The 27,438-nt window shown below is 41.1% G+C and overlaps 1 protein-coding gene across 2 annotated transcripts in view; it reads left to right on the top strand.

The window, feature by feature from the left end:
* RORB (RAR related orphan receptor B) overlaps window positions 1-27,438 on the top strand; it is a 210,942-nt gene that overhangs the window by 8,060 nt on the left and 175,444 nt on the right. Inside the window, exon 1 of one of the 2 annotated variants that reach the window (XM_053298314.1) lies at window positions 26,843-26,863. The exons of the other annotated variant lie outside the window; for it this stretch is intronic. The gene's annotated coding sequence lies outside the window, so the exon portion shown is untranslated. Of the gene's footprint in view, window positions 1-26,842; window positions 26,864-27,438 lie in introns of those variants that run through there. 2 annotated transcript variants of the gene reach the window in all.

The following is a 27,438-nucleotide window of genomic DNA, read 5'->3' as shown; positions in this document are numbered from 1 at the left end:
GCTCCCCCCCCCCCGCTTACTTGTCCTAAATGTATTTGGTTGAAGTCCTGTTTCAGAACCCTGAACAGGAAACCTTTACTAAAGTCGCTATTTTTTCAAGTCTTATGCAACAGGAGGGTGGGAGGGTGACAGGAGGGTGGGAGATATTTGATATATCCAAGTAACATTTTCTAGTATTTCAAAACAATGGTTCCAACCTTTTGAGAATTCTTCTAAGTGTTGATTTATTCGATGTATTACTAAACCACATAAGTAAGTGTGTACATTGTGCTTGGCTGAAAGTAAGTTCTTTGTGCTTTCAGGCAGTGGTGGTGTCCTCTTAAGCATTTATTTAGTTTGAGATTTAAAAACATCTCTCACTGCAGAATTGTTGGAACTTGGAGCGGGGGAGGGAGAGCTGCCAGAAGAAACAAGCTGAAAGGGTTGTTTCTGTAAAGATTTCATATATAGGATATAAGGATTAAAATGAACACTGGAGCTGGAAAACCAAAAGGAACTGATGGATTCTTAAATCAAAAGATTAAATCACTTGAATGTCTCTTTCACATTAAATCATATGTTTATAAAAGCAGCGTAGAATTTAGATGAAAGAACATGCTTTGATTGTGGTTTTCCTTGTACAAAAGTTTGATTTAATTTTTGGTACTCTTTGGAACATTTAAAATGTCAAGCATGTTTGCACTTCTCTGTGGTATGTTGCTGTTCTGTAGGCAACATTACAGAGAACTAACAAGCTGTTGAAAACTGCAGCTGATGATATCCTAAGCATCCTGTCCTGATAAGTGTCTATAGTTAGTCATTTTTTTCCTGGAAAATATATTAAAAATATATTGCAAATGGTTTGCTAAACTTCCAAAATTTCTTAGTTGAATGTAGCCTACCCAATCTCAGGTTTGCAGTTATATCCATAGAAAATCTGGATATATATTTCCTTTATTTGTCTTAGTTCTAGCCTATAGAATACAATAATGTTTCCTTTAAAAAAAATCTCACCAGCAGTTTAGGAGCATGCACATTGAACATAAATACTATTTTGGATATATGCATGTTTTGATGTTATCAAGTACATGCAAAGCCCCAATCTGGGGCTCAACATATGTATTTTATCCTCAATTTGACAGGAATGCAGGTAATTTTATAATCTTATTAACATAAATACAATTCTCCTTTAATGATCACTAATCATGTGTGTTTGAAACATGATGATGATTAATTTTTGAATGCCATCCTAAGGGATGATTTTTATATTCATAATTTATTTGGTGCAATATCCTTGAAACAGTCAATGCATAGATCATCAAGCTGTTAGTGTTTTCATTAGGAGAAGAGCCAGAATGCAACAGAATGAATACTTTTATTTTAGTTGGTCACAATGGACTCAATTCTTATTGATGTGAGCAGTCCTTAGTAAGATGAAACAGACTTCAGGAACCATTGACTTCTAAAGGGACTATTTACATATGGTGGGATTATTTGCATCAGTAGCTGTTTCCAGGTTTACTAAAAAGAAGAAAAATTCTAACCAGAAAGGCCTTTGCAGAAAATAAGATTCAAGCTAGATTTGCTGCAATGCTTAAGAAATCCAGAGGACACAGTGTTGTATGATATTCCCATTCATGTTTTAGACAAGTTGATTTAATTTAACACAAACGGATGCCTTTCCAGTTATAGTATAAATAAAGTCTGAAAATGAAGGCATTGTCATCTTTTGTGTGTGTGACTCTTTCCATTAGCATTTCTCCTGGTGACATTATCTTAGGTAGACAATATAGTATTTTAATATGAATATCTGAAACAGTTTTTAACCACTTTTTTGCACTTTGATTTGTGTCAGTTCTACCTTTGTCATATATGAAAGCCTTCTCTGATGTTGATAGATATAGAGATATTGATATGAATAGAAGATTCAGTTTTTAAGCATTGCATTATATTAGGATAAGATCAACCTCACTCTTTCACAAAGATGATCTAGAATAATAAGAAACAAATGTATTCATAAGAAGTGATCAGGCAAAAATGGGATATTCAAGCTGAAATATCTATATTCCAAAACAGGGAGTCCAAACATTCAACTCTTACTTTTGAAAAGTCCTATTTAATCTGCACAAAACTGAAGAACTTAAATTTAAAAAATAGATATTGGTGTACATCCTTTTTAAAAAGGAAAGCTGAGAAGCCTGATAACGTGTTAATTTGCAGTAATAGTTCACATAATAAAGCATATTTCCATTTCCAGCTGAAATATATATTTGGATACTGGAGCTCAAATGAATATTCTACAATTCTGAATTGTATTTATTAGGGAAAGTAAGTGTAAATAAACTTTATTAATACACTGTACCAGCAACAATGATTTGCATTATTTTTGTAATGGCTACTTGGTGCTGGAAAGCAATATCAAAGGAGAAAGTCTCAAGCTGCCAAATAAATCATTTTCTCCTTTCAATGGATGCAATAGATTCATAGGAAACAAGCCTTAGCTCCTATGAAACTGAAGGATGTCTGCTTTTGTAGCTAAAGACAAAGGAAACACAGAGGAATAAATATTGATTGAACTAATCATTGAATGAATAGAAACGAGCTTTACCAGTGCACCAATATAATAGGTTATGTTAAGTAGCCCTTTCATAGTCCATATGTTGTTCTTTCAATCCATGACCCAATCCATTCAGCTCTTAACAAGGAAACCCACAGGTGTTATAACGGCATTTGTGGTAAATCATGCTAATTGCAATGGAGGTGTAACTAACTGACAGCAATTACATAGAACTCAAAAAGCAAGAAAACTACAGTAAACACAACACAAGTGCCTCAGAAAGGCACTTTTTTTTTTTGCTTTGTTGTAAACCGCCCAAAGAGGTACATTTTGGGCGGTATAAAAATATGTTTTTTTAAAAAAAACCAATAAGGAGATACTGATAAGTCTTTCAATATATACATTGCATATATTGATGTATATATATTTTGGACATTAACATGAGAGGTAAAAGTTCCATTTAATCGTATTTGCCTTTATGGTTGCACTAAATTGTAACATCAACTATCAATCTGCATCTCAAATAAATACTCTGAAGGCTAACCATATAAGACTCTGTTATAGTGGAGAAAGCTGGCCTTGAATTATTCAACAAACACTGGGAATGGAGTGTGGACATTTTCATGCTGATATAAAAAGTGTTCCCTCCCCGACTACATCTGTAATTTAAATGTGAAGCCTAAATCTACACTTAATTTAAAAACAGCTATATTCCTTCATTCTGTCTTGCATTAATAATACTTACTAGTGTAAAATTAAAGAGCACAATGAAGATCTAAATGGTGCACTCAGTGTCAAGTATGAAAATACCCTAAAACTGAAAGGGTTCTGGAATGCTTACTTGATTAGAAAATTTGTCATTGCCAATATGTAATGGTTCCTTCAAATTCCTTAATCTATAATGTGGTTAAATTTCTTAATTTCTATTATGCTTCTCTCGTTTTTTCAGCAAACATTTTGTTTTATAAATTAGACACATACCATGTGTGTGACTTGGTCAACGTTAAGAAGAATTCATCAGCTTCATGATTGCTTGGATCAGACCCATAGGGTTTTACCCTACCAAACATGGAAACTGATCTTGTAATTCAACTCAATAGGCCACCTCTTGCACAAGCATTTGTGATAGTGCTATAGTAAAACTCTTTGGCAAACTGGCAAAATCTGATTGAATAGCCCAACATTTTTGAATGTTGTGGGATTAACCTAGATTAGAAACACTGGTTACACATGATGGGCAAGGCAACACCAGTGTTCTTGAGTGGCAGGCACTGCTGTGCATGAGGAAGCCAGCCCCATGGTGTTGTGGAAGAGCACATCTGCGTAGCTACTTAAAATAATATGCCCACACTTGTGCAGTGCTATTTACATTGGAAACAACATCTGTTCCACTGTTCAAGTGTGGGCATGTTGTTTTAAGTAATTATGCAACTGCATTCTTGTGCAACACTCGCAGGGCTGGCTTCCACACATGCAGCAGGGTCAGCCAATTAGGAATGCTGGCATTGCCTTGTGCATCATGTGAACTACTGAAAACAAAGTACTCTTTCAAAAGTAAAGGTCAAGAAACAACTGTGGCTTCTTGTCAGATTAATTCACTATTTGAAAGATTATTTCATAACCGATAGGGAAATTCTGATATCCTTATGCTGCTGTTCACATGAATAAGGCAAACCAGAACTGAATCTGTATACTGTATGCCCTTGTGAAATATAATGGCTAGCAGTTGTAGGATATGTGAAAGATTAAAATTGCTTCGAGAAAATCATAGTCAGTAAAAGCATCTAACATTAACAAAAGGTGTTAATGGTCAGTAGCAAAACTCTCATTTAATTTAGTGAAACAGGATTTCCATCAGTGTGTTGCATTTAGATTAGTCATAGAATTGTTTATTCACTTAAATTTACTCTTACTACCCTCTCCTATTGAAACAGAATGTTGACCCCTTTCTCACAATCAGATGATCCCTCTGTCTTTGCTGGGCGAGTGAATTGCCTGCCCAAATGATTGCGGGCGCACCTGGCAGTGCGGAGGGTTGGGGGCTGGGAAGTGATGCCCCACCCCAAAACTCCCTTAATGCACTGCATGAGTGCACGGTGCATTATGGGGATCCCCCACTGATGCCAGCCGGGAGCCCTGCAGTCTCCCAGCCCTGGCTGGCAGGTGATCAGAAAAACAAGGCTAAGAGAGTGCTAGATCTCTTAAACCCATTTAAGAGGGTGGCCTCCTTGCAGGGTTTGCCGCTGCGCTACTGCCCGAACCGTGCAGTTCTTATGATCAGCAGGAGTTGACATAGACTTGACGGCACACTTTACCTTTAGTAAGATTTATCAGGTTTTTTGTACCTTCTCCCCGAAGCTACTCTGTAAATTCAGGGGAGGATTAAAAAGTATTATACAAGATAGGTGGCTGCTGAAAAAGAAAAATAGCATCTTTCTCTAAGAACATCAGAGCAGCACACATCACACCTCCCGCATTGTCCTCCCAACAGCCCTGTGAGGTACGTTAGGCTGAGAGAGAGGGAGGCGGTTCCCACAGTCAGTGGGAACCACCGAGATGGGGTTTGAGAGGAGAACGGGCTTAGCCTGCTCTCCTCGCAAACTACCCATCAGTCGCCTGCGGGCGGCCAAACCAGCCGCCCACACGACTGCTGGCTCTGTTAAAGAGCCGGTGAGGGCTGGGAAGATTGGGGGCCACGCAGCCCCCGGAAGCTCCAGTATGCCCTGCACAAGTGCACAGGGCATGCTGGAGAGATCCTCGAGCCGGGAGGCTGCATTTAGCCTCCCCGCCGGGGATCTCCTCGTGAGTTGCTGTGGTGCGGAGCCACACCGCGGCAACTCACGATAAAAAAACCCAGCTTAGCGGAGTGCTCGCTCCACTAACCTCAGCTAAGGGGAGGGAGGAATAGTGGGGTTTGCTGCTGGGAGCTGCACAGCTCCAGTGGCAGCAGACGATCAACAAAAAGCGGGCTAGGCTCCCTTAACCCGCTTTTTGGTGATTGTATGCATTGCCTCAGGCACGGACACATTGTCACCTGATGTCCATTATGGCTGAGTGGATATTTGGACCCAAGTGTCTCTCATCTACGACAGTCCAAAATCAATCCCCCGTCAATGCTCTATCCTAAAAGCTTCCCAACGCTTTTGGCTAAGGGGACTCCACCAGGAGCACTTTGCTGGACATCTTTGTAGACAGGATTTCAAAAACCAATAATGGTCCCTTGGTAGATTAAACCAGTTCACAAATATAGTTTCTTTTACCATGTGAATGTTAGAGATTATTATTTCATGGAAAGTTTGAATAAACATGCAGCATTTTTGAGAACGGGTTAATATTATTCTAGTAAACTTTCTAATATCCCCAACACTGAGCCAAATTTATCGCCTTAATAGCACATACCCAATGTGTTAAATTAATAACACGGTCAGCAGCTGAAGACCTATAAAACATCCCTTGCAGTTCACGGTTTATTTCTCAACCCATAATGTTAAAACCACTACATTAAAGTTTCTTTACACTTCCCTATACTATAATTTCCTCCCCCCCCCCTTTTTTTTTTTTTTTTTTTTTGCATTTTCTAATATAATTTCCAAATGCTGTTTGGTAAAGATGTTTATGGGAGACTAGGAAACTTGATCAAAAGGAAACCTAGATAAGCAGCTGCTCAAATGCTGTTTCTTTTACTGTCAAAATAATGAACTGCCAAGAAGATTGCATAATATAAGTTTGGAGAAGGTTGATCTTCATCTCCAAAACAAAATTATCCCAATAAAAATGGAAGCAAGCTGGTTTACAGACAAGTCAGTCTTCAGTTCCAAAAGCATTCATAACATGATAGAAGATGAAGCAAGCTATGATTAAACTGAATGGAAAATTAGAGATAAATTGGAATTTGGCTTGCAGTGGGAGGAGATTTTTTAAAAAGTGTTTTGTGCAAAATATACATTATGCTGATAATATGATTGGTCCACATTATTAATCAAGTCCTGATGTGCTTAATTTTTCTTCTCTAAATAGCAACCATGGGTGAGCCACTCTGAATCAGGTCCATGATCTTGTGCCAGTGTACTTTATCCCTTTAGCCTACCATAGTCTGAATCCAGATTGCCCCACTTCTGTGGCTGCTATTTGCCACAAGAAGGAAGCTCCCATAGCTGCCAATGGGAGCTAAATTATATTATTATTATTATTATTATTATTATTATTATTATTATTATTATTATACTATATTATTATTAATAATACTTTATTTATTCATTTATTTATTTATTTACATTTTATATCCCGCTTTTCCTCCATGGAGCCCAGAGCGGTGTACTACATACTTAAGTTTCTCCCCACAACAACCCTGTGAAGTAGTTAGGCTGAGAGAAAAGTGACTGGCCCAGAGTCACCCAGCAAGTATTATGGCTGAGTGGGAATTTGAACTCAGGTCTCCCTGGTCCTAGTCCAGCACTCTCACCACTACACCACTTATATGTTAAATAAGTTGAGAGTCAGTCTAGGATTGTGGTTAGAATAATGGGCTAGGACTTGGGAGACCCATGTTCAAATCCTTGTTCAGCCATAAAGGTGACCTTACTTGGTCACTATCTCTCAGACTAACCTACTTCACATTCACAAGTCTGTTGTAAAGATAACAGGAAATGAGAGCTTTGTATACACCACAAGCTCCTTGGAGGAGGAAGGGTGGGATAAAACATATTCACAGATAAATGTAGGTTAAATGTATATTTACATTTGTAGGGACCTGAGCATCCTGTGATTTCAAGGTAAGCACATTGCCTTGAAATCTGCCCAAATCTATAGCTTCAGTAGGTTTGTTTGTTCTTAGATTAACAACAAAAGAGGTCTGACAACAACAAAACAATGTGCAAATATACAGTTGGACTATTTTAATGTGCAATACTTTAAGTTGTTTTTGCATTTCCATCCTCTGTAATTCAAATATAAAATGTACTTTGGGTTTTAAAAGCTTCTGCTTTCTATCCTGCACATTTATACATGCTCAAGGGTAGCACGAGAGACACTCAAAGATACTTTTAGAGTTATGAGTGAAAACGCCCTCCAGCTGCATTCATTTCTACCTCTTTTATTTTATGATTGCAATGTTTGTTTCATTTTGTACTGAAGGACATTGGCTGGATCTGTTAATTTAAAAGGATATTAGAAATGTACAAAGATGCTTTACAAAAATGTGGATTGCTGTGGCTTCAGCTATTTTCAGTTTACGGGTTGTTCTTCACCATTTCCTTATTAATTATATACAGTATTCTGCTTTATTGAACATCTATGCCCAGCCCCTTTGGCCACTGGGCACATTTCAGAATCTTCATAACAGCTTGTGGGCATGATATTAGTGTGAGTTTCTTCTAATCTCTAGAATACAGTTTCAAGCTCCCTATTTCCCCAAGCAACTTTAGGACATTTTTACCTCTTGCTAGTCAATTTTGTTGTGAGGTGAGAGTACTAGAGACTTGTATACCCTGATATAATTTTGTAATAATATCTCATTATATGTGGAAATGTCAGCTGAGCAGGGTGGAGAATAAGAATGCAGGTAATACATAGGCACTGATTCTAGTCTTCACAGCATCTGTTATCCCAAAGCAGCACAATCTTGTTGTATCTCAATACTACTTCAAGTCAACTAGCTCCAAAAATGGTTTCTCTTGTTTTCTAGTCGGATTAAAAATTGCTTTTCTGTTTTTTGGCATACTCACTCCCACACAGGTATCAGATCCTGCCTTGGCTGGTAGAGTATGGGTGGCATTCTAGACTTGAGAATGTCAACTGACCATCAATAACCATTAGGCTACATGACTATCCATCCTAAAAAAACCTAGAGTTTTTTCACTATGCACAGCAGAAAACTCTGGCTGTGATAATACCATACTGTGAGCATTTATACCTTTCTACTGCAATATTGTTCTATACACATATATGCCTTTCTATTGCAGTAAAAGGAAACTGTGTGTCCAGTTGATCTGCCAACTTGAATATTTTCTTTTACAAGTCATGAATTCATTTACATTGTATTATTAACAGGTTCTGTGACTGTATGATTGGGATACTTGGGTATACTACAGAAGGCTGTGGGACTGAAAATCTTATTGCATCCTTATAGAAGTTGCCACAGGTGAAATTTGTTAAAGATAATTCACTGAGAGTATGAATGCTTGTGCACGATAGCAGGGAAGCAGTCTTAGGAAGAAATTAGCTCTTTTTGTTTGGAGGCATTCCGGTGGTATCCAGGACCCATTAGATTGAGTTTCTGCCAAACCATAACCCTAGAACACATCGAGGCTGTACACACAACCAAAAATATCGGGGCTGGGGGAGAAGACAGGATTCTACTTGTTGCACGAGTGCAATGCTTGCACAAGCAGATTGAAAACACAACAGTTTGCACAACTTTGAACATCCACACTCAGGGACATGGGGGCTATTCTCACGATATGCAAAAATCATGAGAAAGAGCCTAGCTTGTTTTTTGCAGATCATAAGAACCACCGGGCTCAGCTGCAAGCTCGGTGGTTCTAGAGTGGGTAACTTGCTCAAGAACCCCTGCCCTGAAACCAGGTTTGCGGAGCAAGCGCTCCGCAAACCTGGTTTTGTAGATAGTGAGTAGCTGCAGCGCGGCTTTGCGCCACACCTACTCATGAGGAGACCCCTGGAGCTGAGGCGAAAAGCCGGCTCCGGGGGTCTCGCCAGCATGCCCTGCACACTCGCACAGGGCATGCTGGACTTTCCAGGGGCCGATTGGCCCCCGCTCCCCCCAGCCCCGCCGGCTCCGTCATGGAGCCGGCAGTCGTGTGGGTGTCCGATCCAGCCACCCAGGGCTCCCAGCAGGATCGTCTGTGGGGAGAGCGGGCTTAGTCCACTCTCCCTGCTCTGCTTCCAAAACCGGGTCTCACCGATCGTGAGACCCGGCTCTCGGTCTTCTTACATGTATGCATCTTTGTTCACTGCATTAGCACAGCATTAATTTGGATGTCAGCCATTCTAAAGAATCAGAAACTTTATAAGTATATTGGGCCAGTTCTGGCTTCATGGTACAAACAGGCTAGCATGGCATTTTAATGGGCAACATATGAATCTAGGCTTTTATTGCTTTCAGCAAGACTGGCTCCCTGTAAACTGAGATTGCATTTCAGAGTGCCATGTGATGCCATGGGTGGTCCTCAAGTGCCCTCTGAGGGCCTCTTCATACATTCTGCATGCCTTTATTTATTATTTGTAAATAATATTTTTGTAGATGTGCACTTAAATTTTTTTTTAAGAGTACAACCTAAAAATGGATAGTGTAAATACAACAAACAGAATGTAATTATCTTGGAGATGAGACTGAGTCAGGCTTCTTGTTAAGCATACTCTTGGTGGCAAGTGAAATGGTCTTCAGCCCACTCAGTTCTGGGACAATCTCTTGCTCTGAACTACCATGCAGATCAGCAAGCCCTACAGAGTCAGTAATCCTGGGAGGCACAAAGTAATAGTATAAAGTTAGTGATGCTTAAGAAGTATAGCTCCCCACCTCCGTGTGTGATGCTGGGGAGGCAGAGTTGTGTCCAGTGCTGGTAGAGGGGAGGAATGTTAAGTTGGACCACATTGCAGCTGCACAGAATAGCCCTATTCACACATTACTATGTTAAACACGCCATACAATCTGTGTTTGGTGTACACAGATACAGTTATGCACATTATGTTGAATAACAGCACACTTCCTATCTTTACCCTGCATTCAGGAGGCCTGTACCCAGGTTCACTTCAGACATCTGAATGTAGATACAGGAACTCTTCTCATGATCAGGGAGAAGAGCTCCGTGAAGGACTGCGGCGACAGCGGGTTTCACTTACCCTCCCTCAGACTATCTCCTGTCCATTCCTGAGCAGGTTGATTGCCCACCCAGATGACTGGCTGCATTCACAGTGCTTTGTGCCCCCCCCCCTAAATAATGCACCATGCGGAAATGTGGTGCATTAATGGGATCCCCCCCACCCCTGAGTCTGCAAGCAGACTCACAATTAAAATTGTGCAGTTGACACACAATTAAAAAAAAAATTAAGCTAAGGGAGCACTCACTCCCTTAACCTCATTATAGCAGGAGGCTTCATAGGCGGGTTTTCTCCCGCCGTGTAGCCACCGGGATCAGGTGCAATCCTGGTGGTTCACACAAGTGTGCAAAACCAGCCTGGGCTCCCTTAGCCTGGTTTTGCATGCTCGTGAGAATAGCCTCACAATGTAATATCTGAATAAGGATCCTGGGCTAATCAGACACTGATTACTCCTGGGCTAATCAGGACATTGGGCTAATCAGATGGTTGCTCATAAAAGCAAATCCTGCCCTTGTCAGCCCTCTTCAGAAGCAGCACAGCACCTGCTCACCTGCCTGAACAGCAGTGTGGGAATCGCTGGCTGCCACATACAGCCTAATCAGAATGTTTCCAGTCCACTTTAATTGGCCAGGGCATGGAATAGTTTTCCCCTCGTCTGTGCTGTGGCACTGGAGGGGTTTTTATTTTATTAATGTTAGGGGGCAGTGCCATTAATTAGTGCAGCCTCTTGGTCACAGTGACAGGTCAGTGTGGCTACAACAAGAGCAGCAAAGAACAGACTGGGGTGGGGGGCATCCAGAGGCACTATTAAGGTGAATGGGGGATTTCATGAATTAGCCCCTCAGGGTTTTGGTACCAGGCACTGGGAATGGAACCCCTTTTGGGGAATTGCCTGCTCCCATCTACCCAGGGCCCTGGGACTCTGGGGATGGTGATAGCAACCAGACCCCCCTTCACACAGCTAGCTGTGTGGCCATGAGGAGGCAGGAACAGTGCTGTGCCTGCTCCTGTACTTTCAGCCTGATTTGCTCACCCAAAGGAGGAGAGGCAATAGTTGTATGTGGCAAATGGTGCTTCATTCTGAGGGTGGCATATACAGCGCAATACATCTGCCCTGAAGTTTAGTTATACATCGCAGATCCCTGTTCAAGCCCATTAATAAAGTTGTCTCCTAAGGTTTAACCTGTTTCCTGTGTCTCATCTCATATTTCTGGGTGTGGGTGAAAAATATGGGCAGCCCAGGAGAGTTTTGAGACTTGGGCTGGATGTCTGTAATCCTTATTACTCTGTGCTTACAAAAAGTTAAATAATGAAAGGAACTTGCAGATCTCACCAGCTACACTTCATCTTAGCTCTGAGTGTGTGCATAGTCCTAGTAAATAACCTGGTATACATCCACAATTTAAAAAAACAACAACACCCAATTTTTTAAAAAAACCTCTCCCTGAAACCATTAGGCATGAGATAATATAGATCATATATACCATTAGATGATAATATAGTCAATTTTATTGCAGTGATGTCCTGCCTTTATTCCAAAGAGATGGTGGGCCATTTCCCATCCAGGAACTGATCAGACCCAAACCTGCTTTGCTTCAGCAAAGAGGAACTTTATTGTGCCTTCAGACTATGCAGAAATAGTGAGCATTTTTAACTAAGTGGGGTCCAACTATTATACATATTTAAAAAGGATTTTTATTAAATATTCTACTTCTAAGCAATCCAATCCACAACTCAGCTAACTTAATGTGCAAATAACTGAAGCCAAATTTAGTCCCAATTGGCTTCAATGGGCTTTGAACTGGCTTAGCTCCAAATCTGCCATTCTGTATCAGATTCAGCATCTTGTTAAGCTATCACCTTACAAATTTCAGCTAAATTACTTGAAACCAGCAGTTTTTCATAAAGATGTTATATGCTGAAAAGAGGCAAGTATATTGCCTGTGACTAATGAAGAAAACTCTACAAGCCATGAAATCAGTTTGATCCTAGTAGAGGATTTAGGATGGTTAAACCACGGCTAAATTCATCTCTTTCCCTGGAATGAAAATCTGAATATTGTCAGTGGAATAAGCGAAGTATCTAATTTAGTTTCATTCTCAAAGATGGCAGATATCTACATTAACATTGTACATGCCAAATAATAAGGTCATTCTCACGACCACCTACAGTGGGGCGAGAGCAGGAAAACCTGCATTGTGAGGTTTGTGTGGAACTTCGGAACCCACTCCTGCTCCAGAGCAGGGCTACCCCACTGGGAAACCCAGCTTAAAAATTAGGCTAAAGGAGCAAAGCCGCCGCTCACCTTGGCAGCCCCAATCATGTGTGCGATCAGGGCTGTGTAATGCAGCTCTCGGCAGCCCAGCTCCCTGAGGACCATAGAGTGTCACTTAAAGAGCAGCCAGGCAGCTGAGAGCTGCAGCATTGCCATGGGAAGCCTCTTGGCTTCCCATGCAATACATGTGGGTTCTGGAGGACTTCCTCCTCCAGAACTCCTATGTATTCAGCTCTGCCATGCCGGTTGTGTGGGCTTGTGGCACGGTGATGCTCTAAAGTGTCTGATTATATGGGGGAGGCATGAAGGCTCCTGCCTTCCCCTCAGTCTTCCCTAGCCACCAGGCATTTTAAACAGGGAATAGCCTCATTTTTTAATATGTGCAACAGGGGAGGGCTGATTTTCACTGATCCTCCCCTTCTGTGCCTCCCAAAAAGGTGTCCCAGAGGGACATATTTTCAAGAGGGATAAAAGGCTGCACAAAGAAGGGGGGTTGGGCAAAAATCACCCTTCCTCTGTTGCACCTGTGAAGCATTATTCAGTGTGCACATTAGTCTGGATGTCAGCTGCTAGTTCATATATCAGAATCAGACTAGTGGAATTGTATCATAAATGGTTCCTAAATAACTGCTTTTTTTTTTAGGAATATATTTCAACTCTACAAGTTCCTTCTTTACTGACAAACATAAAAAAACTGCATACAGTTCACTTGTACATACAATTCAAAATGGGACAATTTTGAAAAAGAAAAACAATGGAGTGATAGCATCAAAATCTAAAGGGAATGATTTCCCACCCCCACCTTCATCACCCCACTCTTTAAACCAGGGCTGCTCAACTTTGGCCCTTCTGCAGAAGTTGGCCTACAACTCCCATAATCCCTGGCTATGGGCCATTGAGGCTGGGGATTATGGGAGTTGTAGTCCAAAAACAGCTGGGGGGGCTAAGTTGAACAGGCCTGCTTTAAACTATTCATTATCATTGCTCCAAACCTATCAGTTTTACCATTGCAGTAACTTAATTAAAAACTGGGTGTTTTTATAAACTGCACCCTAAAGTTCCTTATTTGGAGGGGGCGGGCACAGAAAAAACTGGAAACAAACCTTTGTAGCCTCTTGAGTAATTCTTAATAAAAACAAATTTAGATGGACAGTTTGTGAATTTGCTAAAAGAGGCTTGCACACAGATCTGCTTCTGACTGGAAATGATAACCTTAACCCCATACAAGGAATCCTGTGCACAGAAGTCAGTATGTAACTGTTACACTGCTTGTGGGTTCTTGATTCTGTTATGGAAGAATCCAAATAGGGTAAAAGATGTGCTTCCACATGCATTATTCCTATATTCTGTAACAGGTGTTGCCTTGCCTGATGGCAGCAGCCTTTTGAAAGAATGCTACAGCTGACGTGCCCAAGGGAGCCTGCATGTGGATCACCCAGTGGATTGGAATAGCTATCTTTAATTTTAAATGATTTACAGCCCAAAGCTACACATACTTAATCAGAAGTAAAGTTCCATTGGATTAGGCTTACTCTCAAGTAAGTCTGTATAGGATTATAACTGTATTCATTTAAAATCATATTGTATACACTAATCATCTGATAGTCTCTGAAGGAACACAGGATAGATCCCGAGCATCGTGTGAAAATAATTCCTGTAGACGAAGATGTGCTTTCTCTCTCCCAGTGCTTCCCAATGGTGTTGCTATACCTATACCTATATCTCCCCAATTGCTGCAATAATCTCCAATGGCAAAGATGTGAAAAGCAAATTAAAATGTGCAGGTAGGTAACTGTCCTCACATCCGCTTGTAGCTTTGACGTAACTTACATTGAACAGGAATTAGACATCTCCATCCTCATCTTCTCCTCCTTCCTCCCCTGCTCCTTATTTTGCCAATCATCTCAGTTCAGAGGGCAGATGGTGTAGCAATACTATTCACTTCAACATTTGTATAAAATGTCAGGCTCTAACCCTTGGCTAAGCTTCCAGCATTGCAATATTGGAACATTTGAAGGAATAAAAATGTGCATGTGGCTTTATTAATTTTACAAAGTCAGAAAAACATTGCTGATTTCAACTGCTGTACATAATGTGATAAATGATGGACCTAAAGCTTCAGCACCAAATCATGCTGTTTTATTTCAGCAGAAAGACTGAAAAGGTTGTGTCTCGTGGACATTTGAAATCATGAAACAATGTCTAGTATGGAAAAGGGTCCCTGGGTCAGTGTGCTTTCTAAAACTCCAGTTTTTCATTCAATATATGATGATGATGATGAATATTTATATATCACTTTCAACAACAACAAAAAGGTCCATAAAATGGTTTACATAGCAAAGGAATGAGGAGCCTTCAAAGGGGGCTCACATCTGGAAAGAAGCATAAAAGAGAAACCAGCAAAAGCCACTGAGTGGAATGTTAGGCTGGGCGGAATATAAGCAACTGCTTATAGAATGCTAAAAGAAAGCCAAAATTTTAAAAAGTAACAGGGCAACCCTTTTATAGTTTATATGAATATACTATGAAAAAACACATTCCTTATTTTTTTTAAAAAAAGTTTAACTATATAGTATGGCTGAGTTTGGCAGCATCAGAAAGTGCCCTTACCTCTGATAATACTTGATGATTGCTGCTGAAGTTTTCTCCTGTTCACTCTGAATTTGCTTTAGTATTTGCCTTCAGTGATGTTATCATTGTAGCCAAATATTTTGGCTGTCTAGCATCATGACACCATCCTGTTCATAACATGGTCCCAAATTGACCAGGATCACTCCTGTGATTGACCCAGCAAGCACTGCTCTCACTCCTGATTGGATTAATTTGCCCTCAGTGATATTGTCATATGGCCAAATCTGATATTTTACATAACACTGGAGTCTCATCCTGGTCACTATGTGATTCCTTATTAGTTGGGATCACCTATGTGACTAATCTAGGAAGAAAGAAGAAGAATTGGGGTGGGTGGGTTCTAAAGCAATAGCTGGGGAGGCAGAGAACAATCGAAACGAGTGAATATTCGCACAGACGGGTTTTGAGGGAAATATTTCTCTCTCAATGAACAAAAGCACTACTTTGGAAACAAAATATAAAACAGGAGAACACTCAGTACAGCTTTAGTATGAAATCATTTGGAAACGTTTATTGCCCAATCCAATACTGTGCATATTTACTCGGAAGTAAATACTACTGACCTAGTCCCAGAGAAGTGTGTGCAGGACAGTGCTGTGGCACAGGAAGCATGTTTATGGACTTTGCCAGCCATTTCAAAAATCAAGCAGTTTCATGCCTTTGGGTACTTCCCATGGTGTGTAAAGAGCTGCCTCTTCCTTTGAAGTGAATAGGGAGGTCTTTGTGGGCAGGAAGCTCCATGTGTGTAGGTGCTCCCACAACCACAGGCTTTAACTCCACGGATTATTATCAATGTACTAAATGCTTCCTCCTACTATGTTTATTCAGCAAATTAACAAGAGAGCCTTTCTGTAATACTTAAATCAAACACCCATTCACTTAATTGGCAACAGTGAACTGCATATCCAGTTTAGTCGATATTGAATATGACCTATAGGTTTTTGTTCTGCATGAGCTTATTGTTTCCAATAAAATGCATATATTTATTTTAACAACATGTCTTTAGACTAAATTGCACTTGGGGTAAAAAGAAAGGTGTTCCTGCAACTTGTATAGTGAAGCTGTTCTCACAACCTGGGGCAGCCCAGCCAGGATAAGGCTGGTTGTGAGAAGCAGCGGAATCCTCACAGGTCCCTCCGCTCCCCGCCCACCTAACCCTCTTAAGAAGCCTGGCTGATAGCGGAGGCTAAGAGTGCACTTGCACCCTTACCCCAGCTACCAGGTATTGTGTGTCTCCTCAGGCTGAGTTCAGCCCGAGAAGACACAGGGACAGCCGCATAGAGCACCCATCTGATGGGGAGATCGCCAATGCATGGCCCCAGGTCCCTCCAGCCTGCTCCATGCCTCGTGGAGCTGCATAAAGCAAAGCTGCCATTGTGGGCACATGGGAGGCATGCCAAAGACTAGCGGTTTGGTCTTCTGGGGGGAAGGTAGGTTAAGAGCAGCTTTCCCCTCACACCCTCCTAGCCCACCCCTGGTGATCATGAGAATCACCTCATAGTCATTCAGATCCTGTGCACGGATCCACTGTTCCCTTTGCTAAGCAGGGTCTGCCCTGTTCTGCATTTGAATGGGAGATTACACATGAAACACTGTTAAGATGTTCCTCTTCGGTGATAGGCCGCTCTGGGAAGAGCAACTCCCTGGCATCTCCAAGATAGAGTTGAAAGAGACTCCTGCCTGCAACCTTGCAGAAGCTGCTGCCAGTCTGTGTAGACAATACCGAGCTAGATGGGCCAATGGTCTGACTCTGTATAAGGCAGCTTCCTATGTTCCTATAATGATAAGTGGTGAAACCATGCAGGAGCTGGGCAGAACATTTCTAGGACTGGTGTGTTGGATAGCTTTTTGTCATCTCCTGACTGACTAAAGGCCAGCTACTTAAGGAATTGCTACATCTCAGATTAAGAGGCTAGAATGAAGAGGACTTATACTTATACGGCAGTATGATGTGAACACTACACAAAAAGTATAATTGGTAGTAATAGTGTTGATATTCTCAATAGAGGGATAAAACTTAAAATGAGTAGGGGGAAAGGGAGGGGAGAGGGGGAAAGGATACATTTAAAGACTAGAATATTGTCACATTTTGTAAATGTGTAAGAAATCAAAATAAGAACTACAAGAGAAGATATGTGTGGGATATAGAATATTATAGCATTGGTACTAGAATAATTAGCATTAATTACTGGCCAATTTACAGGAACCAAATTATTTATTATTTATTATATTTATAGCAGTCTGCAGGATTCAAAATGGTTTATAGTTGTTTGCTTTTATGTTGTCTATCTGATGGGGAAATTAGAAATGGTGTGTGGACATGGTTTATAGTTATCTCATTTAGTTACATAGCCAGACCCTGTGAGGTAATTTAATCTGAGAGATTGAAACTTGCCTAGTTGTCTGATTTGAAACTGCATATCGTGCACCAAAATCCAACACATTTAAGTTCATGTGTGGCTGTTTAAATCATGCTATTCTCACATTTTTTCAGTACTGAAGATTTCCCCTGCTGTTTGGTAGTGACTGGCCATTCCAGAAACATGACGTGTTTTTGCTGAGCTTTGTTAAAGAAGTTGGTGGTCTCCATCTAGTTCTTAATGAACTTTCACCACAAAACAAAGCAAAGCAGGGAAAAAATCCTGCACTGCAGTTAGCACTAATTGAAATTCCTGGTAGCAGTCTCAGCAGTTAAGGCCAGGGCTTGAATGGACTGGCAAGAGGGTGTTTTTCTTCCTTCCCCCCCTCATTTTCTGGCTTCAGGCGGACACCATAGTGGAATAGCATGAGAGAAGCCTGTGCTGCCACTTTGCAGACAGTCCCTTCAACCCTATCTCATATTTCATTATATTAATTTGACAAGCTATCAAAATTTCTGACATTAGGGTACATGTTAGAGGAGAGCCAAACAAACATGCTAAGATGTTGCACAAACTGTTATACAATGAAGGCAGCTACACTGGCTGCAATCCTGCATTTCAATGAGTTAGAGGCACATACTTAAGCTTGCGCACATTTGCAACCAATACGTTCATTTTTTTTGTTACCCTCTTGTCATGTCTTTCATAATTCTTCACCTCTTCTGTTTTCATATATTAATAAAATGAAAAAAATTACTCATCACTATTTGCTAACTATACTATAAGCACACCTGATTTATTTGCTAAGATTCAGACCCTAAATATATTTACCTGGAAGTAAGGCCCATAGTTTTTAATGGCACTTCCTTTTAAGGGAGAGTAATGAGGTTTTCAATCTAATGGCCCTATGTTCACATGTTTTCTTGGAAGTCTTGCTGAATTCATTGGGACTTGTTTCTGGTATGTATTTATTTTTTTATGACAACAGCTTGAGGCTATATACTATGGAGTAAGTCTCATTGAACTCAGTGAGATTTAGTATTAAGTAAAGATGCTTAGGTGTGTGCCTCAAGACATACCCTCAGTCCAGTTTCATATGGTGGAATAAGGATATTTCTTTATCCTTCAAAGTATATTTTCTGCAATAATGGTTGCCCTTCAAAATTTGAAGATGTCAGAATTATGAATGCTAATCAGAAAAGATAAAAGCCACATGAATATTGTCTCTTGTGATGATAAAGTAAATTGATTTTATCAAAAGGACTTCAATAGCAAATAGTTGTCTGTGTATTTTTAAGAATGGCATTTGAAAAAAATCATAAAAATGGTAAAAGCAGCTATATTTGAGAGATTTTTAAAAATCCTTGGCATGGAGAAGGATAGAAGTTGATCACAGGGCTTGATTATCCATTTTCCATTTATCTCATTGCTGCTTTCAAAGGGAAATCTCCAGCAACATAATGAGTAGCATAATCAGATATACGCACTCATCATTTACAGCTTATACAGATATGGATTTCTACCCCCTCCCCCCCAAAAAAAGTATGGATTTCTAGTTTAGGAACAAAAGTGGTTTGGTTTTTTTAAAAGTTAATGTAACTTTTCCATCTTGGAAAGCCACACAATTTTCCAGTTTAGCCTTATGATGCTTGTACATGATAACACTGATTGGTGCTAGTGTATGTAGGGCTGATTGAGTACAATCCACCAAGTACTACTACTGTCCAGCTTCCATACATTTCACTGGAGGTGAACTGACTTCAGTACTTTAAATATTTAAATGCAGCATGCTGTACGTGAAGCTAAAAGGAAAGCAAACATTCCCTTCATGAGAGTGTGCCAAGTTAACAAGGTGCAAGATCTGCTGCGGCTACATTCAATTCATACACACAGCTATCAAATATTTAACATCAAATATTAAATGCCATTGCCTGCAAAGATAAAGTGTTCTCAGTATCAAAGATCAGAAGTGAAATCCTATTAGCTAGCAAATATAAAACACTGTCAAATGTTAGTGAACAGCTGAGTCTCATAACTGGAGGGTTGCAAATGCAAGCTCAGGAGTCCCTCCACAATCCCATTATGAGCCACACCCATATTCCCACGAGAGTTTGCATCTGACTCGTACTGGGCTTGACTTGGCATCTCCCAAACTTACCTTTGTGACGTATTAGTGGAGACAAAATTAAAAACTACTATTCGCAGACTTCTCAGTAGAAATGCATGAAGAATTTAAGAATGAAGTCTCATCACCAGCAGTCCTCACTGTCAGTTTCCCTCTGTTCTCACAAAATATATTTGGGAATGGGGATGGCACACCATGACAATGGTGTGGCAATAATGGGAGGCCTGGCACGGAGCACCCCTTGGCTTTTTCAAGCTCTCTCATAGAACCCTGAACTTTCTCCAAGAATTCTCTGAGAAATCCAGGAGAGACTGAGCCAATTACAAATTGGACTAGCAGAGTTTACCCATCAGCAATCATATCAAATACTGTAAAATGTCTATTAGAGATTGAATATATTATGGATAGTTCCTGGTAATAAAAATCCTGGGAAGAATTTGGTAGATTAGGGCTGTAATCCAGGCCTCGTCATTCTCATTAGGCCTGTTCAGACAATACTGTGCTCCTTCTACCCAGCCCACCACCAGGGACAAGGAGGTGCATGCTCCATGAGAACTCATGTCCTTCCCACTCCCAGTGCACAGGGGCATCTTTCCCCAGTTGTGTTGCAGCGTGGTTCATCCAAAATTCTTCTCTACACAAACTGGCCCACAAGATATGCAAAGCAACATCAGAGTTCCTGATTGGCTGGCCCTGTTGCATACAGAAAAACCAGCCCAAACAGTGTTGCACAAGAGTGCAGTTGCACAACTACTTAAAACTCTCCCCCCCACATACTTATCCTGGAAATGACATGTGTTCCAGTGTGTAAAAATGGGTGCACTGTTTTAACTAGTTGCACAACTGTGCTCTTGTAAAACACTGCCAGGGCTGGCTTCCACATGTGCAGCAATGCTGGCTTCCATGTGCATAGCAGTACCAGCTAATTAGGAACACTGGCATTGTCTTGCACATCATGTGGATCACTGGAAGTACTGGTTCAAACTAGCATTTACAATGTGTGGTAGTTTGGATGAACTGCCCTCCCCCATCCACTCCCACCCGATAATTAGGGAAAGATGCCCATGCATTAGGAGGGGAAAGGAGTGTGTTCTCTTTTTGTATATGCTGGGGCCAGTGGACTGATGTATGATTTTGTGAGTTCAAAACTGAAGTCTTATAGGATTGCTTCCAGATTCAACCCAAGATGGATTTTTGTGAAAGACTGGGAATTCAGTTTGGGCATATTTGGCTGCAGACTGCAGAACTCTAGGGGCATTTACCAGAAGTTGTGGTGCACAATAGGAAAGTCTACCTCCTGACAGAGGCAGGCTGCATGGTTCTCCCAGTGCCTACTGGGAGAACTGCACATAAATAGTCATACTCGGTGGCACATAAATAGTCATACTCTGAATCTGCACTTTGGTTGCTGTGCCATGAGAACTTGTCCTGTGCCACACATTTTACATTTTAGAAAAATTCCTTTCTTGTATTTGTTAATGTACAGTGTGTGTGTGTGTGTGTGTGTGTGTGTGTGTGTGTGTGTGTGTGATGTAGTATTCATATCTGTCCTTAGTCTTCAGGACTGACAGGCTAAAAAATTTAATACATACATAAAAAATGGGCATGTGAGATTTGATTTATTGTTGTTACTAAGGGACTTGGGGTCTGAGGTTCTTGTCTGCTTGAGAAATGTTCTTGCCTAGTTCAGTAAATTCTTGCAATTCAGTGTTATAGTGTTGTATATGTTGGAACTGTATGTAACAGAGTTTTTCTTTTTGCAGAAAGCATAAAGCAATCTGGTTTAAAGATTGGAAAACTAGGGGAGACACTTTAGCCTTTCCTTCAAGTACATCTCCCTCCAGAGTACATTTACTTCCATCACAATGGACTAGAAGAGATCCTTGTTTAGTGTGGCAGTGCCCCTGAGACCTAATTTAGCTTTTATAGGAAATTCAAAGAGACAGAGTGAGCAAGACGGAGCAGAACAAAGATACGAGTTTGCACAGGGAATATTGATACTTGCCGTTTGCTTCTCTAAATCCTTAAAAGAGATTCTGCTGGAAAATGCTGACTTGGGCTTTCCTGCAAGTGGATAGCTGAGCTTAAGTGCTGCATGTTAAGATTCTCCTATTCATGTTCTCCAGTCAGGGACAGGGCAAAATTCTGAAGTCATACCATCTTGATCCAACTTATTTGCTTACTTTCTAAAATGTGTCTTGGCATATTATTCCAACAGTAACATTAAATTGTGTTAACATTAAACTTTAAAAAAAAAATCCATCACCCTCATTATTTATACATTTGTATAAATAAAATCATTATATCCCTATTTCTGTCCCTTTAAACATCATGTGTTATGAAAAACCCAAACTTTCAAGTGAACAGGCCTGCATTTTCCCTACTGCGGGTTGCTACAAATGGTTCCCCACAGGCCTTTTTCATGTGTAACCCACATTAATCACATCCAGCAGGGTTTGCTTAGTTTTTGTCCTTATTACCTATTCCCTGTTGTACCCATTACATAAGCTCCCCTCGAATCCTGAGTAGCACTACTCTAAAAACACAACATGAAGCTATTGTGTGCATTCGGAGAATTTTTAGTGGGAATCAGTCAATTAAATTGCTGTGAAAGGAAGTAGCTGCGGTGCATTGTGTCATTCTGATCTCCGTCACAGCACATGAGTGATCCTTTAATGTGTTGCAGGCACTGTTATGAAATAGGCTTTTCATTATTAAGAAACCAGGTGAATTGTCCTTAGGGCTCTTTGGTAAATGTGTGTGACTGCTATTTTTGAGTTTTTGCATTGTTCCACATTAAGCCCATATGCTAAGGGATTCAATCACTGGAATTCCTTATTTGCATATTCTAAATACAAGCAAGGAAGCAGAAGTATCAACCTTCAATGGAGGAAGAATGCATATAAAAGTGGAATTCCTATCTTGTATTCATCCTGGGAAGAGTCTTCTTCTGGGCACCTGAGCACCTTCTGATATTACAAAGCCCTGAATGTTTGTCCTTTGTCCTTCAGTTCCATTTGTTTGTTTGCTTGAAAAGTGATTTTTATAAAGAGCTTGAATGAACTCTGATTTTCTTCCATCATATGGAAAAACATTTTAAGTTACCAATAATATCAATAGCTACCTTTGTTTTGTCAGCTAGTTCTGGCTGAACTGCTTTCCCATTTCCCTCTCTTCAATAATACAAAGTATCTGATAAATAGACTTCCTCCAGTAACCCATACCAAGAGCACTAGTTTGTATCGTGGTTTGTATCATATTGCTCAGCTGAAACTATTGTTGCTCTTGTTGCTAAGCAGCTAGATTTATAGACACTGATAGAATTATGCAATTTATCCAGCCAAGTTCATATAAAAGGTCAGCCATGTACATCAGTCCTGTAGTAACGTAACATGAAATGAGATGTTTAAAAGCCATATTCATAAATAATATCACTTTTGATAATACAGCTAGCACATCACAACATGGTTATGCAACTGAACTACTACACATGTTTTCAGCTAATATGATTATTACCAAGTTAGAATACACACCCATCAGGCTGTATGTGGTCACTGCTTGGTTTGTTATTTGCTCTGAGAGAGAGAGAGAGAAATATATATTATGGTTTCGGACGGGAGAAGATTTAAAGAGAATGTAAGGATGGAATACTAAAATTCTTAAAACAAAGCAATTGGTATATTATGATTTTTAAAAATCAAACCAAACAACCACCTCAAAGTGGTAGATAATTCAAGAGTGGCAGGTAATTCAAGCCCCCTTCCCATGTTATTATTGAAGCATTGGAGTTGCAGTAGCATGGCTCTTTCCCACACTAAGTGATACATTTGAAGGTCAGAGGACATCCCATAATAGAAGTCTCAAGGGTTTGCCCTTTCAAGCTCATTGCAGACTGAGCCCAGAACTCCAATGAAGTTTGGGCCCTTTCTTGACAGTCCCCGTGGGGCCCTCTCCTTCTCACAAGCAATGACCAGCAGTGAGGAGGGCTGGCTGCCAATGGAAGAGGCCAGGCTGGCCTTATTTGCATGCTCCTGACCATTACTCAGTAATGCAGTTCAGTGAACTGGGCCAGGAGCATCCCATGCATCCTAGTGACAATGGACATTCCAGAGCATGTTCAGAGCATCCTGGCCTTAGGGGTGCAACTTATGAGGCCTCTGTCATTGGTAACCAGCTCTCTTTACTGCTGGTTCTTCCTCCTTGAAAGTTGGTTTGCTTGGGGGTGAGGGGGACTGGCAAGGAGAGCTGGCTGGTGGCTGACCCAGAGGGAACCAAAGGGAGTTCCCCTCTCATTGCATTTCTCTGGAGCTGCATTGCCTCAACAGCACTTCGACTTGGCAAACCATGCCTTAAACTGAGAGAGTTCAAAGCAAGAATGATAAGGCACAGGAGTTTGCTTTTGAAAGAAAAGGCAACAACATATCACTGGATATGCACAAAATCTCTGGCACACCTAATGTAGCACTTTGAAGCCTTACCTTAATATCAATTACAGTAGGAGTTAGTCACAGAACAAGTTTTTGTTCTATTTCAAATAGTAATAAAAGCATGCCTTTGAGCATGTGCAAAGTATGTGTACATAGTAGCTCTTTTCTAACAAAATCCTCCCAACATTCAGTAAACTTGGGAGGGATTTTTCTCTGCTTCTACCATTTGTTGTGGCAAGTCTTTTCTTTCCCCCTCCAATTTTGCTGTATTTTCCCACATTGCTTTCAAATTCCTCAGCAGGAATTAGTACTTAGCTATAGTCATAAACCTTAAGAATACATTTTTTCCATAAATCATAGCTTTTAAGAACAAGAATGTCTCATCTGGCTGTTATCTCAAAGGATTATATTCAATACCAAGTTCTCAAGCAAAGTTAACCTCTAACACCAAAGACTCTAATACTCTCCTTCCAAAGTTTGTTCCCCAGAACACATCACAAGTTAATTGTTTCACTATCTTCATTTCAGCATTCTTTTAAGAAGTTTTCCGTGGCTCTTATGACCAAATTTCAGCAAAAAGCCTGTACATACTTTGAGAATCTATCTGTCTGTCCTCAGCAACACAAGAATTATTTCAAATGAATGCAGTTTGTAGAACACTGAGATTGGAGGAATTATTGTTTTACTGTGGGTTTAAAAAAATATTGTAAGCCACCATGAATTCATATGTGAAGAAAGATGGCATATATTTTAAATGTATACATAAATTATTATATTAAGACGGCACATGCATGCAAGGTTTTTGAAAGGAAAAATGAAAAGGCTGGATACATGTGAAGCATTATTTTCAGATTAAGACAACAGGTGTTTATAGATAAAGAAGGTTTATTCTTCTATTATCCTTAGATTTTATGGTGTCTCTAAAGGAAATATTTCCAAGCCAGAGAAGATGTGGCCATCAGAATTAAATGTCTTAAAATGGGTAGCTTGAACTCCTTTGTCATGATTGCTGATTTGTCATTCCTAAATCACATAGAAGGGCCTGTAGTTGGTTTTCCAGTGTGCTGGATGTAGCACCTATGCATTTGCATTCAATAATGTATATTGCACTGTTGGGGTTACAGATAATGTTGCTTAATAAAATCTTACCAGGATGTTTTCTGGTGGCTTTTGCAAGGCATTGCCCATTGGCTGCCAAGGGGTACTCTCCTTAAATGTCAGATGAATGCTTGCAGATGCTGGATGGAAGTCACGCATAAAAATGGCTTCAGCATTATTTGATGACATCATCTTCATGTGTGCAGAGGAGAGACTCTCAAGAGAATATGAATGCTTTTACATTTATTAAGTAGAACTACCCTGTGCTAAATGTAAAGTGTGCCATTGAGTCGGTGTCAACTCCTGGCAACCGCAGAGCCCTGTGGTTGTCTTTGGTAGACTACATGAGGGGTTTACCATTGCCACCTGCTGCTGCCCAATATAGGTGTTTCCCATAGTCTGAGAAACACACCAGCGGGGATTCAAACTGGCAACCTCTGGCTTGGTAGTCAAGCCATTTCCCTGCTGCGTAGCCAACTCAAAACCCCTTGCAAAAGCCATCAGCAAGTTTTAGAATGTGAACCTCTCTTTTGAACAGTGAACCACCCTTCTCATTCCTTTTGATATGTAAGTTGCTTTGAGAATTTTTTTTTTAAATGGAAAAGCAGTATAAATATTTTTAATAATAGTGGCCCATATACTGCACAATGGGATGCAGGTGGCTTGAGCACCACTTGCACATGTGTAAACAGCTACAAGGAGGCTGCATCACAGGGAAGTTGTGCTTGGTGACAAGGGCTCAGTGCACAGAGTTACACAATGCAACACCCATTGTTTTTTTAATAAGCCGCATGTTGCACAACTCTGTGCACATCTCTGTGCACATAGCATTGCTGCCCTACAATACAGCCTCATTGCAACTGTTTACATGCATGCAGGGGCACAAGTGGTGCCCGTGGTGCCCAAGCTGCCCACATCCCCTTGTGCAGCATGTAAGCCAGTAGGATGTAAGTTACTGATGAAAGCTGAGACAAAATAAAACCACCCTTAAGCAAACCTACTCCACCTTAAGTGGCGCAGTGGGGAAATGCTTGGTTGGGGGTGGGGGGTATTCCTTCCCCACTCCACCTTTTGTGGCTCAGTCTCGACCGCTTTTTGGCTCAGATCTGCTCTGAACTAACGGAAAGGCTCTGAAAAGACAAGCGACCCCACCCCTCAAATTATGGGGGAAACAAACTGAAATTTGGTTCGCAGACCAAAAAAGTGCAGTGTTTTGGTCATGTGGGTCGTGGTTTTTTGTTTTTTGCCCCAATCTGCTTTGCAATACATCATGACAGGAGAACGGCACCCCACCGCTCAGATACCAAAAGAAAGCCAGCTATATATCCCCTCCCCGCACCCACACCACGATAAAAAGAGTTGCTGGGCTTTGGACCCTAAGGCAACAAAAGCGTCTCTGGCTCTGATCCATCTCTCCTCTTGCCTCCCACGCCGGGCACCCTAGTGGCATCGCCATGCGGTGCTTAAGAGGCGACAACTGCCGGAGCAAACAGCAGTCAGCTGACTGAAGCGACTTGGCCTCCAGCCTCTCCCGCTCCACCTCTTCCCGCCCGCCATCGCAGCCTTCGACTCTCTGTGAGTGCTTCGATTCCGCTGCGCACCGGCCCTTTGCCGCCGCCGCCGCTGCTTCCTCGGCCCCTCCTTCTGCCCAGCTGGACCTCGCTTCCTTGCCCGCCTGCCTGCTTGCCTCCCACTGTCCACCGGACGCAGTGAGTTGAAAGAGCTGTCGGCGGACAATGCGACTCTGTCCGACTAAGTCGTGCTGCCTGCCGACTCCTATGTAAACTGCAAAGCGGCCAGTGGATGAAGGCAGGCAAGCAGGCAGGCAGGCAGGCACATGACAGAGGCAGTCCTCGAGCGGGCAAATGTCCCACCGGGCCAGTTCTGTTTGTCCAGTCTGCCCCTGGACGGCACGCTAACATCCCATGGTCTTAATCTGGAAGATTCCACCCCACAGCCTTTTCAAAATAAAAATTAACGCTCCCGGCGTTAATTTGCTAGCTCACCTGTGTTTCTGGGGGAGGTGGAGGACAAAACGCGTTTAACTACACAGTTTTAAATCTGTTCCTGTTTGGACTTTTACTTATTTACATATAATTAAGCATTGAGAAAATTTAGTGTTGGGATCCAGAATCTGTGCAGTGATGCTT

The sequence above is a fragment of the Hemicordylus capensis genome, chromosome 2 (assembly GCF_027244095.1).
Source record: "Hemicordylus capensis ecotype Gifberg chromosome 2, rHemCap1.1.pri, whole genome shotgun sequence".
Lineage (NCBI taxonomy): Eukaryota > Metazoa > Chordata > Lepidosauria > Squamata > Cordylidae > Hemicordylus > Hemicordylus capensis.
The sequence above is the reverse complement of the archived record's forward strand: the minus strand, read 5'-3'. Positions and strand labels throughout refer to the sequence as shown.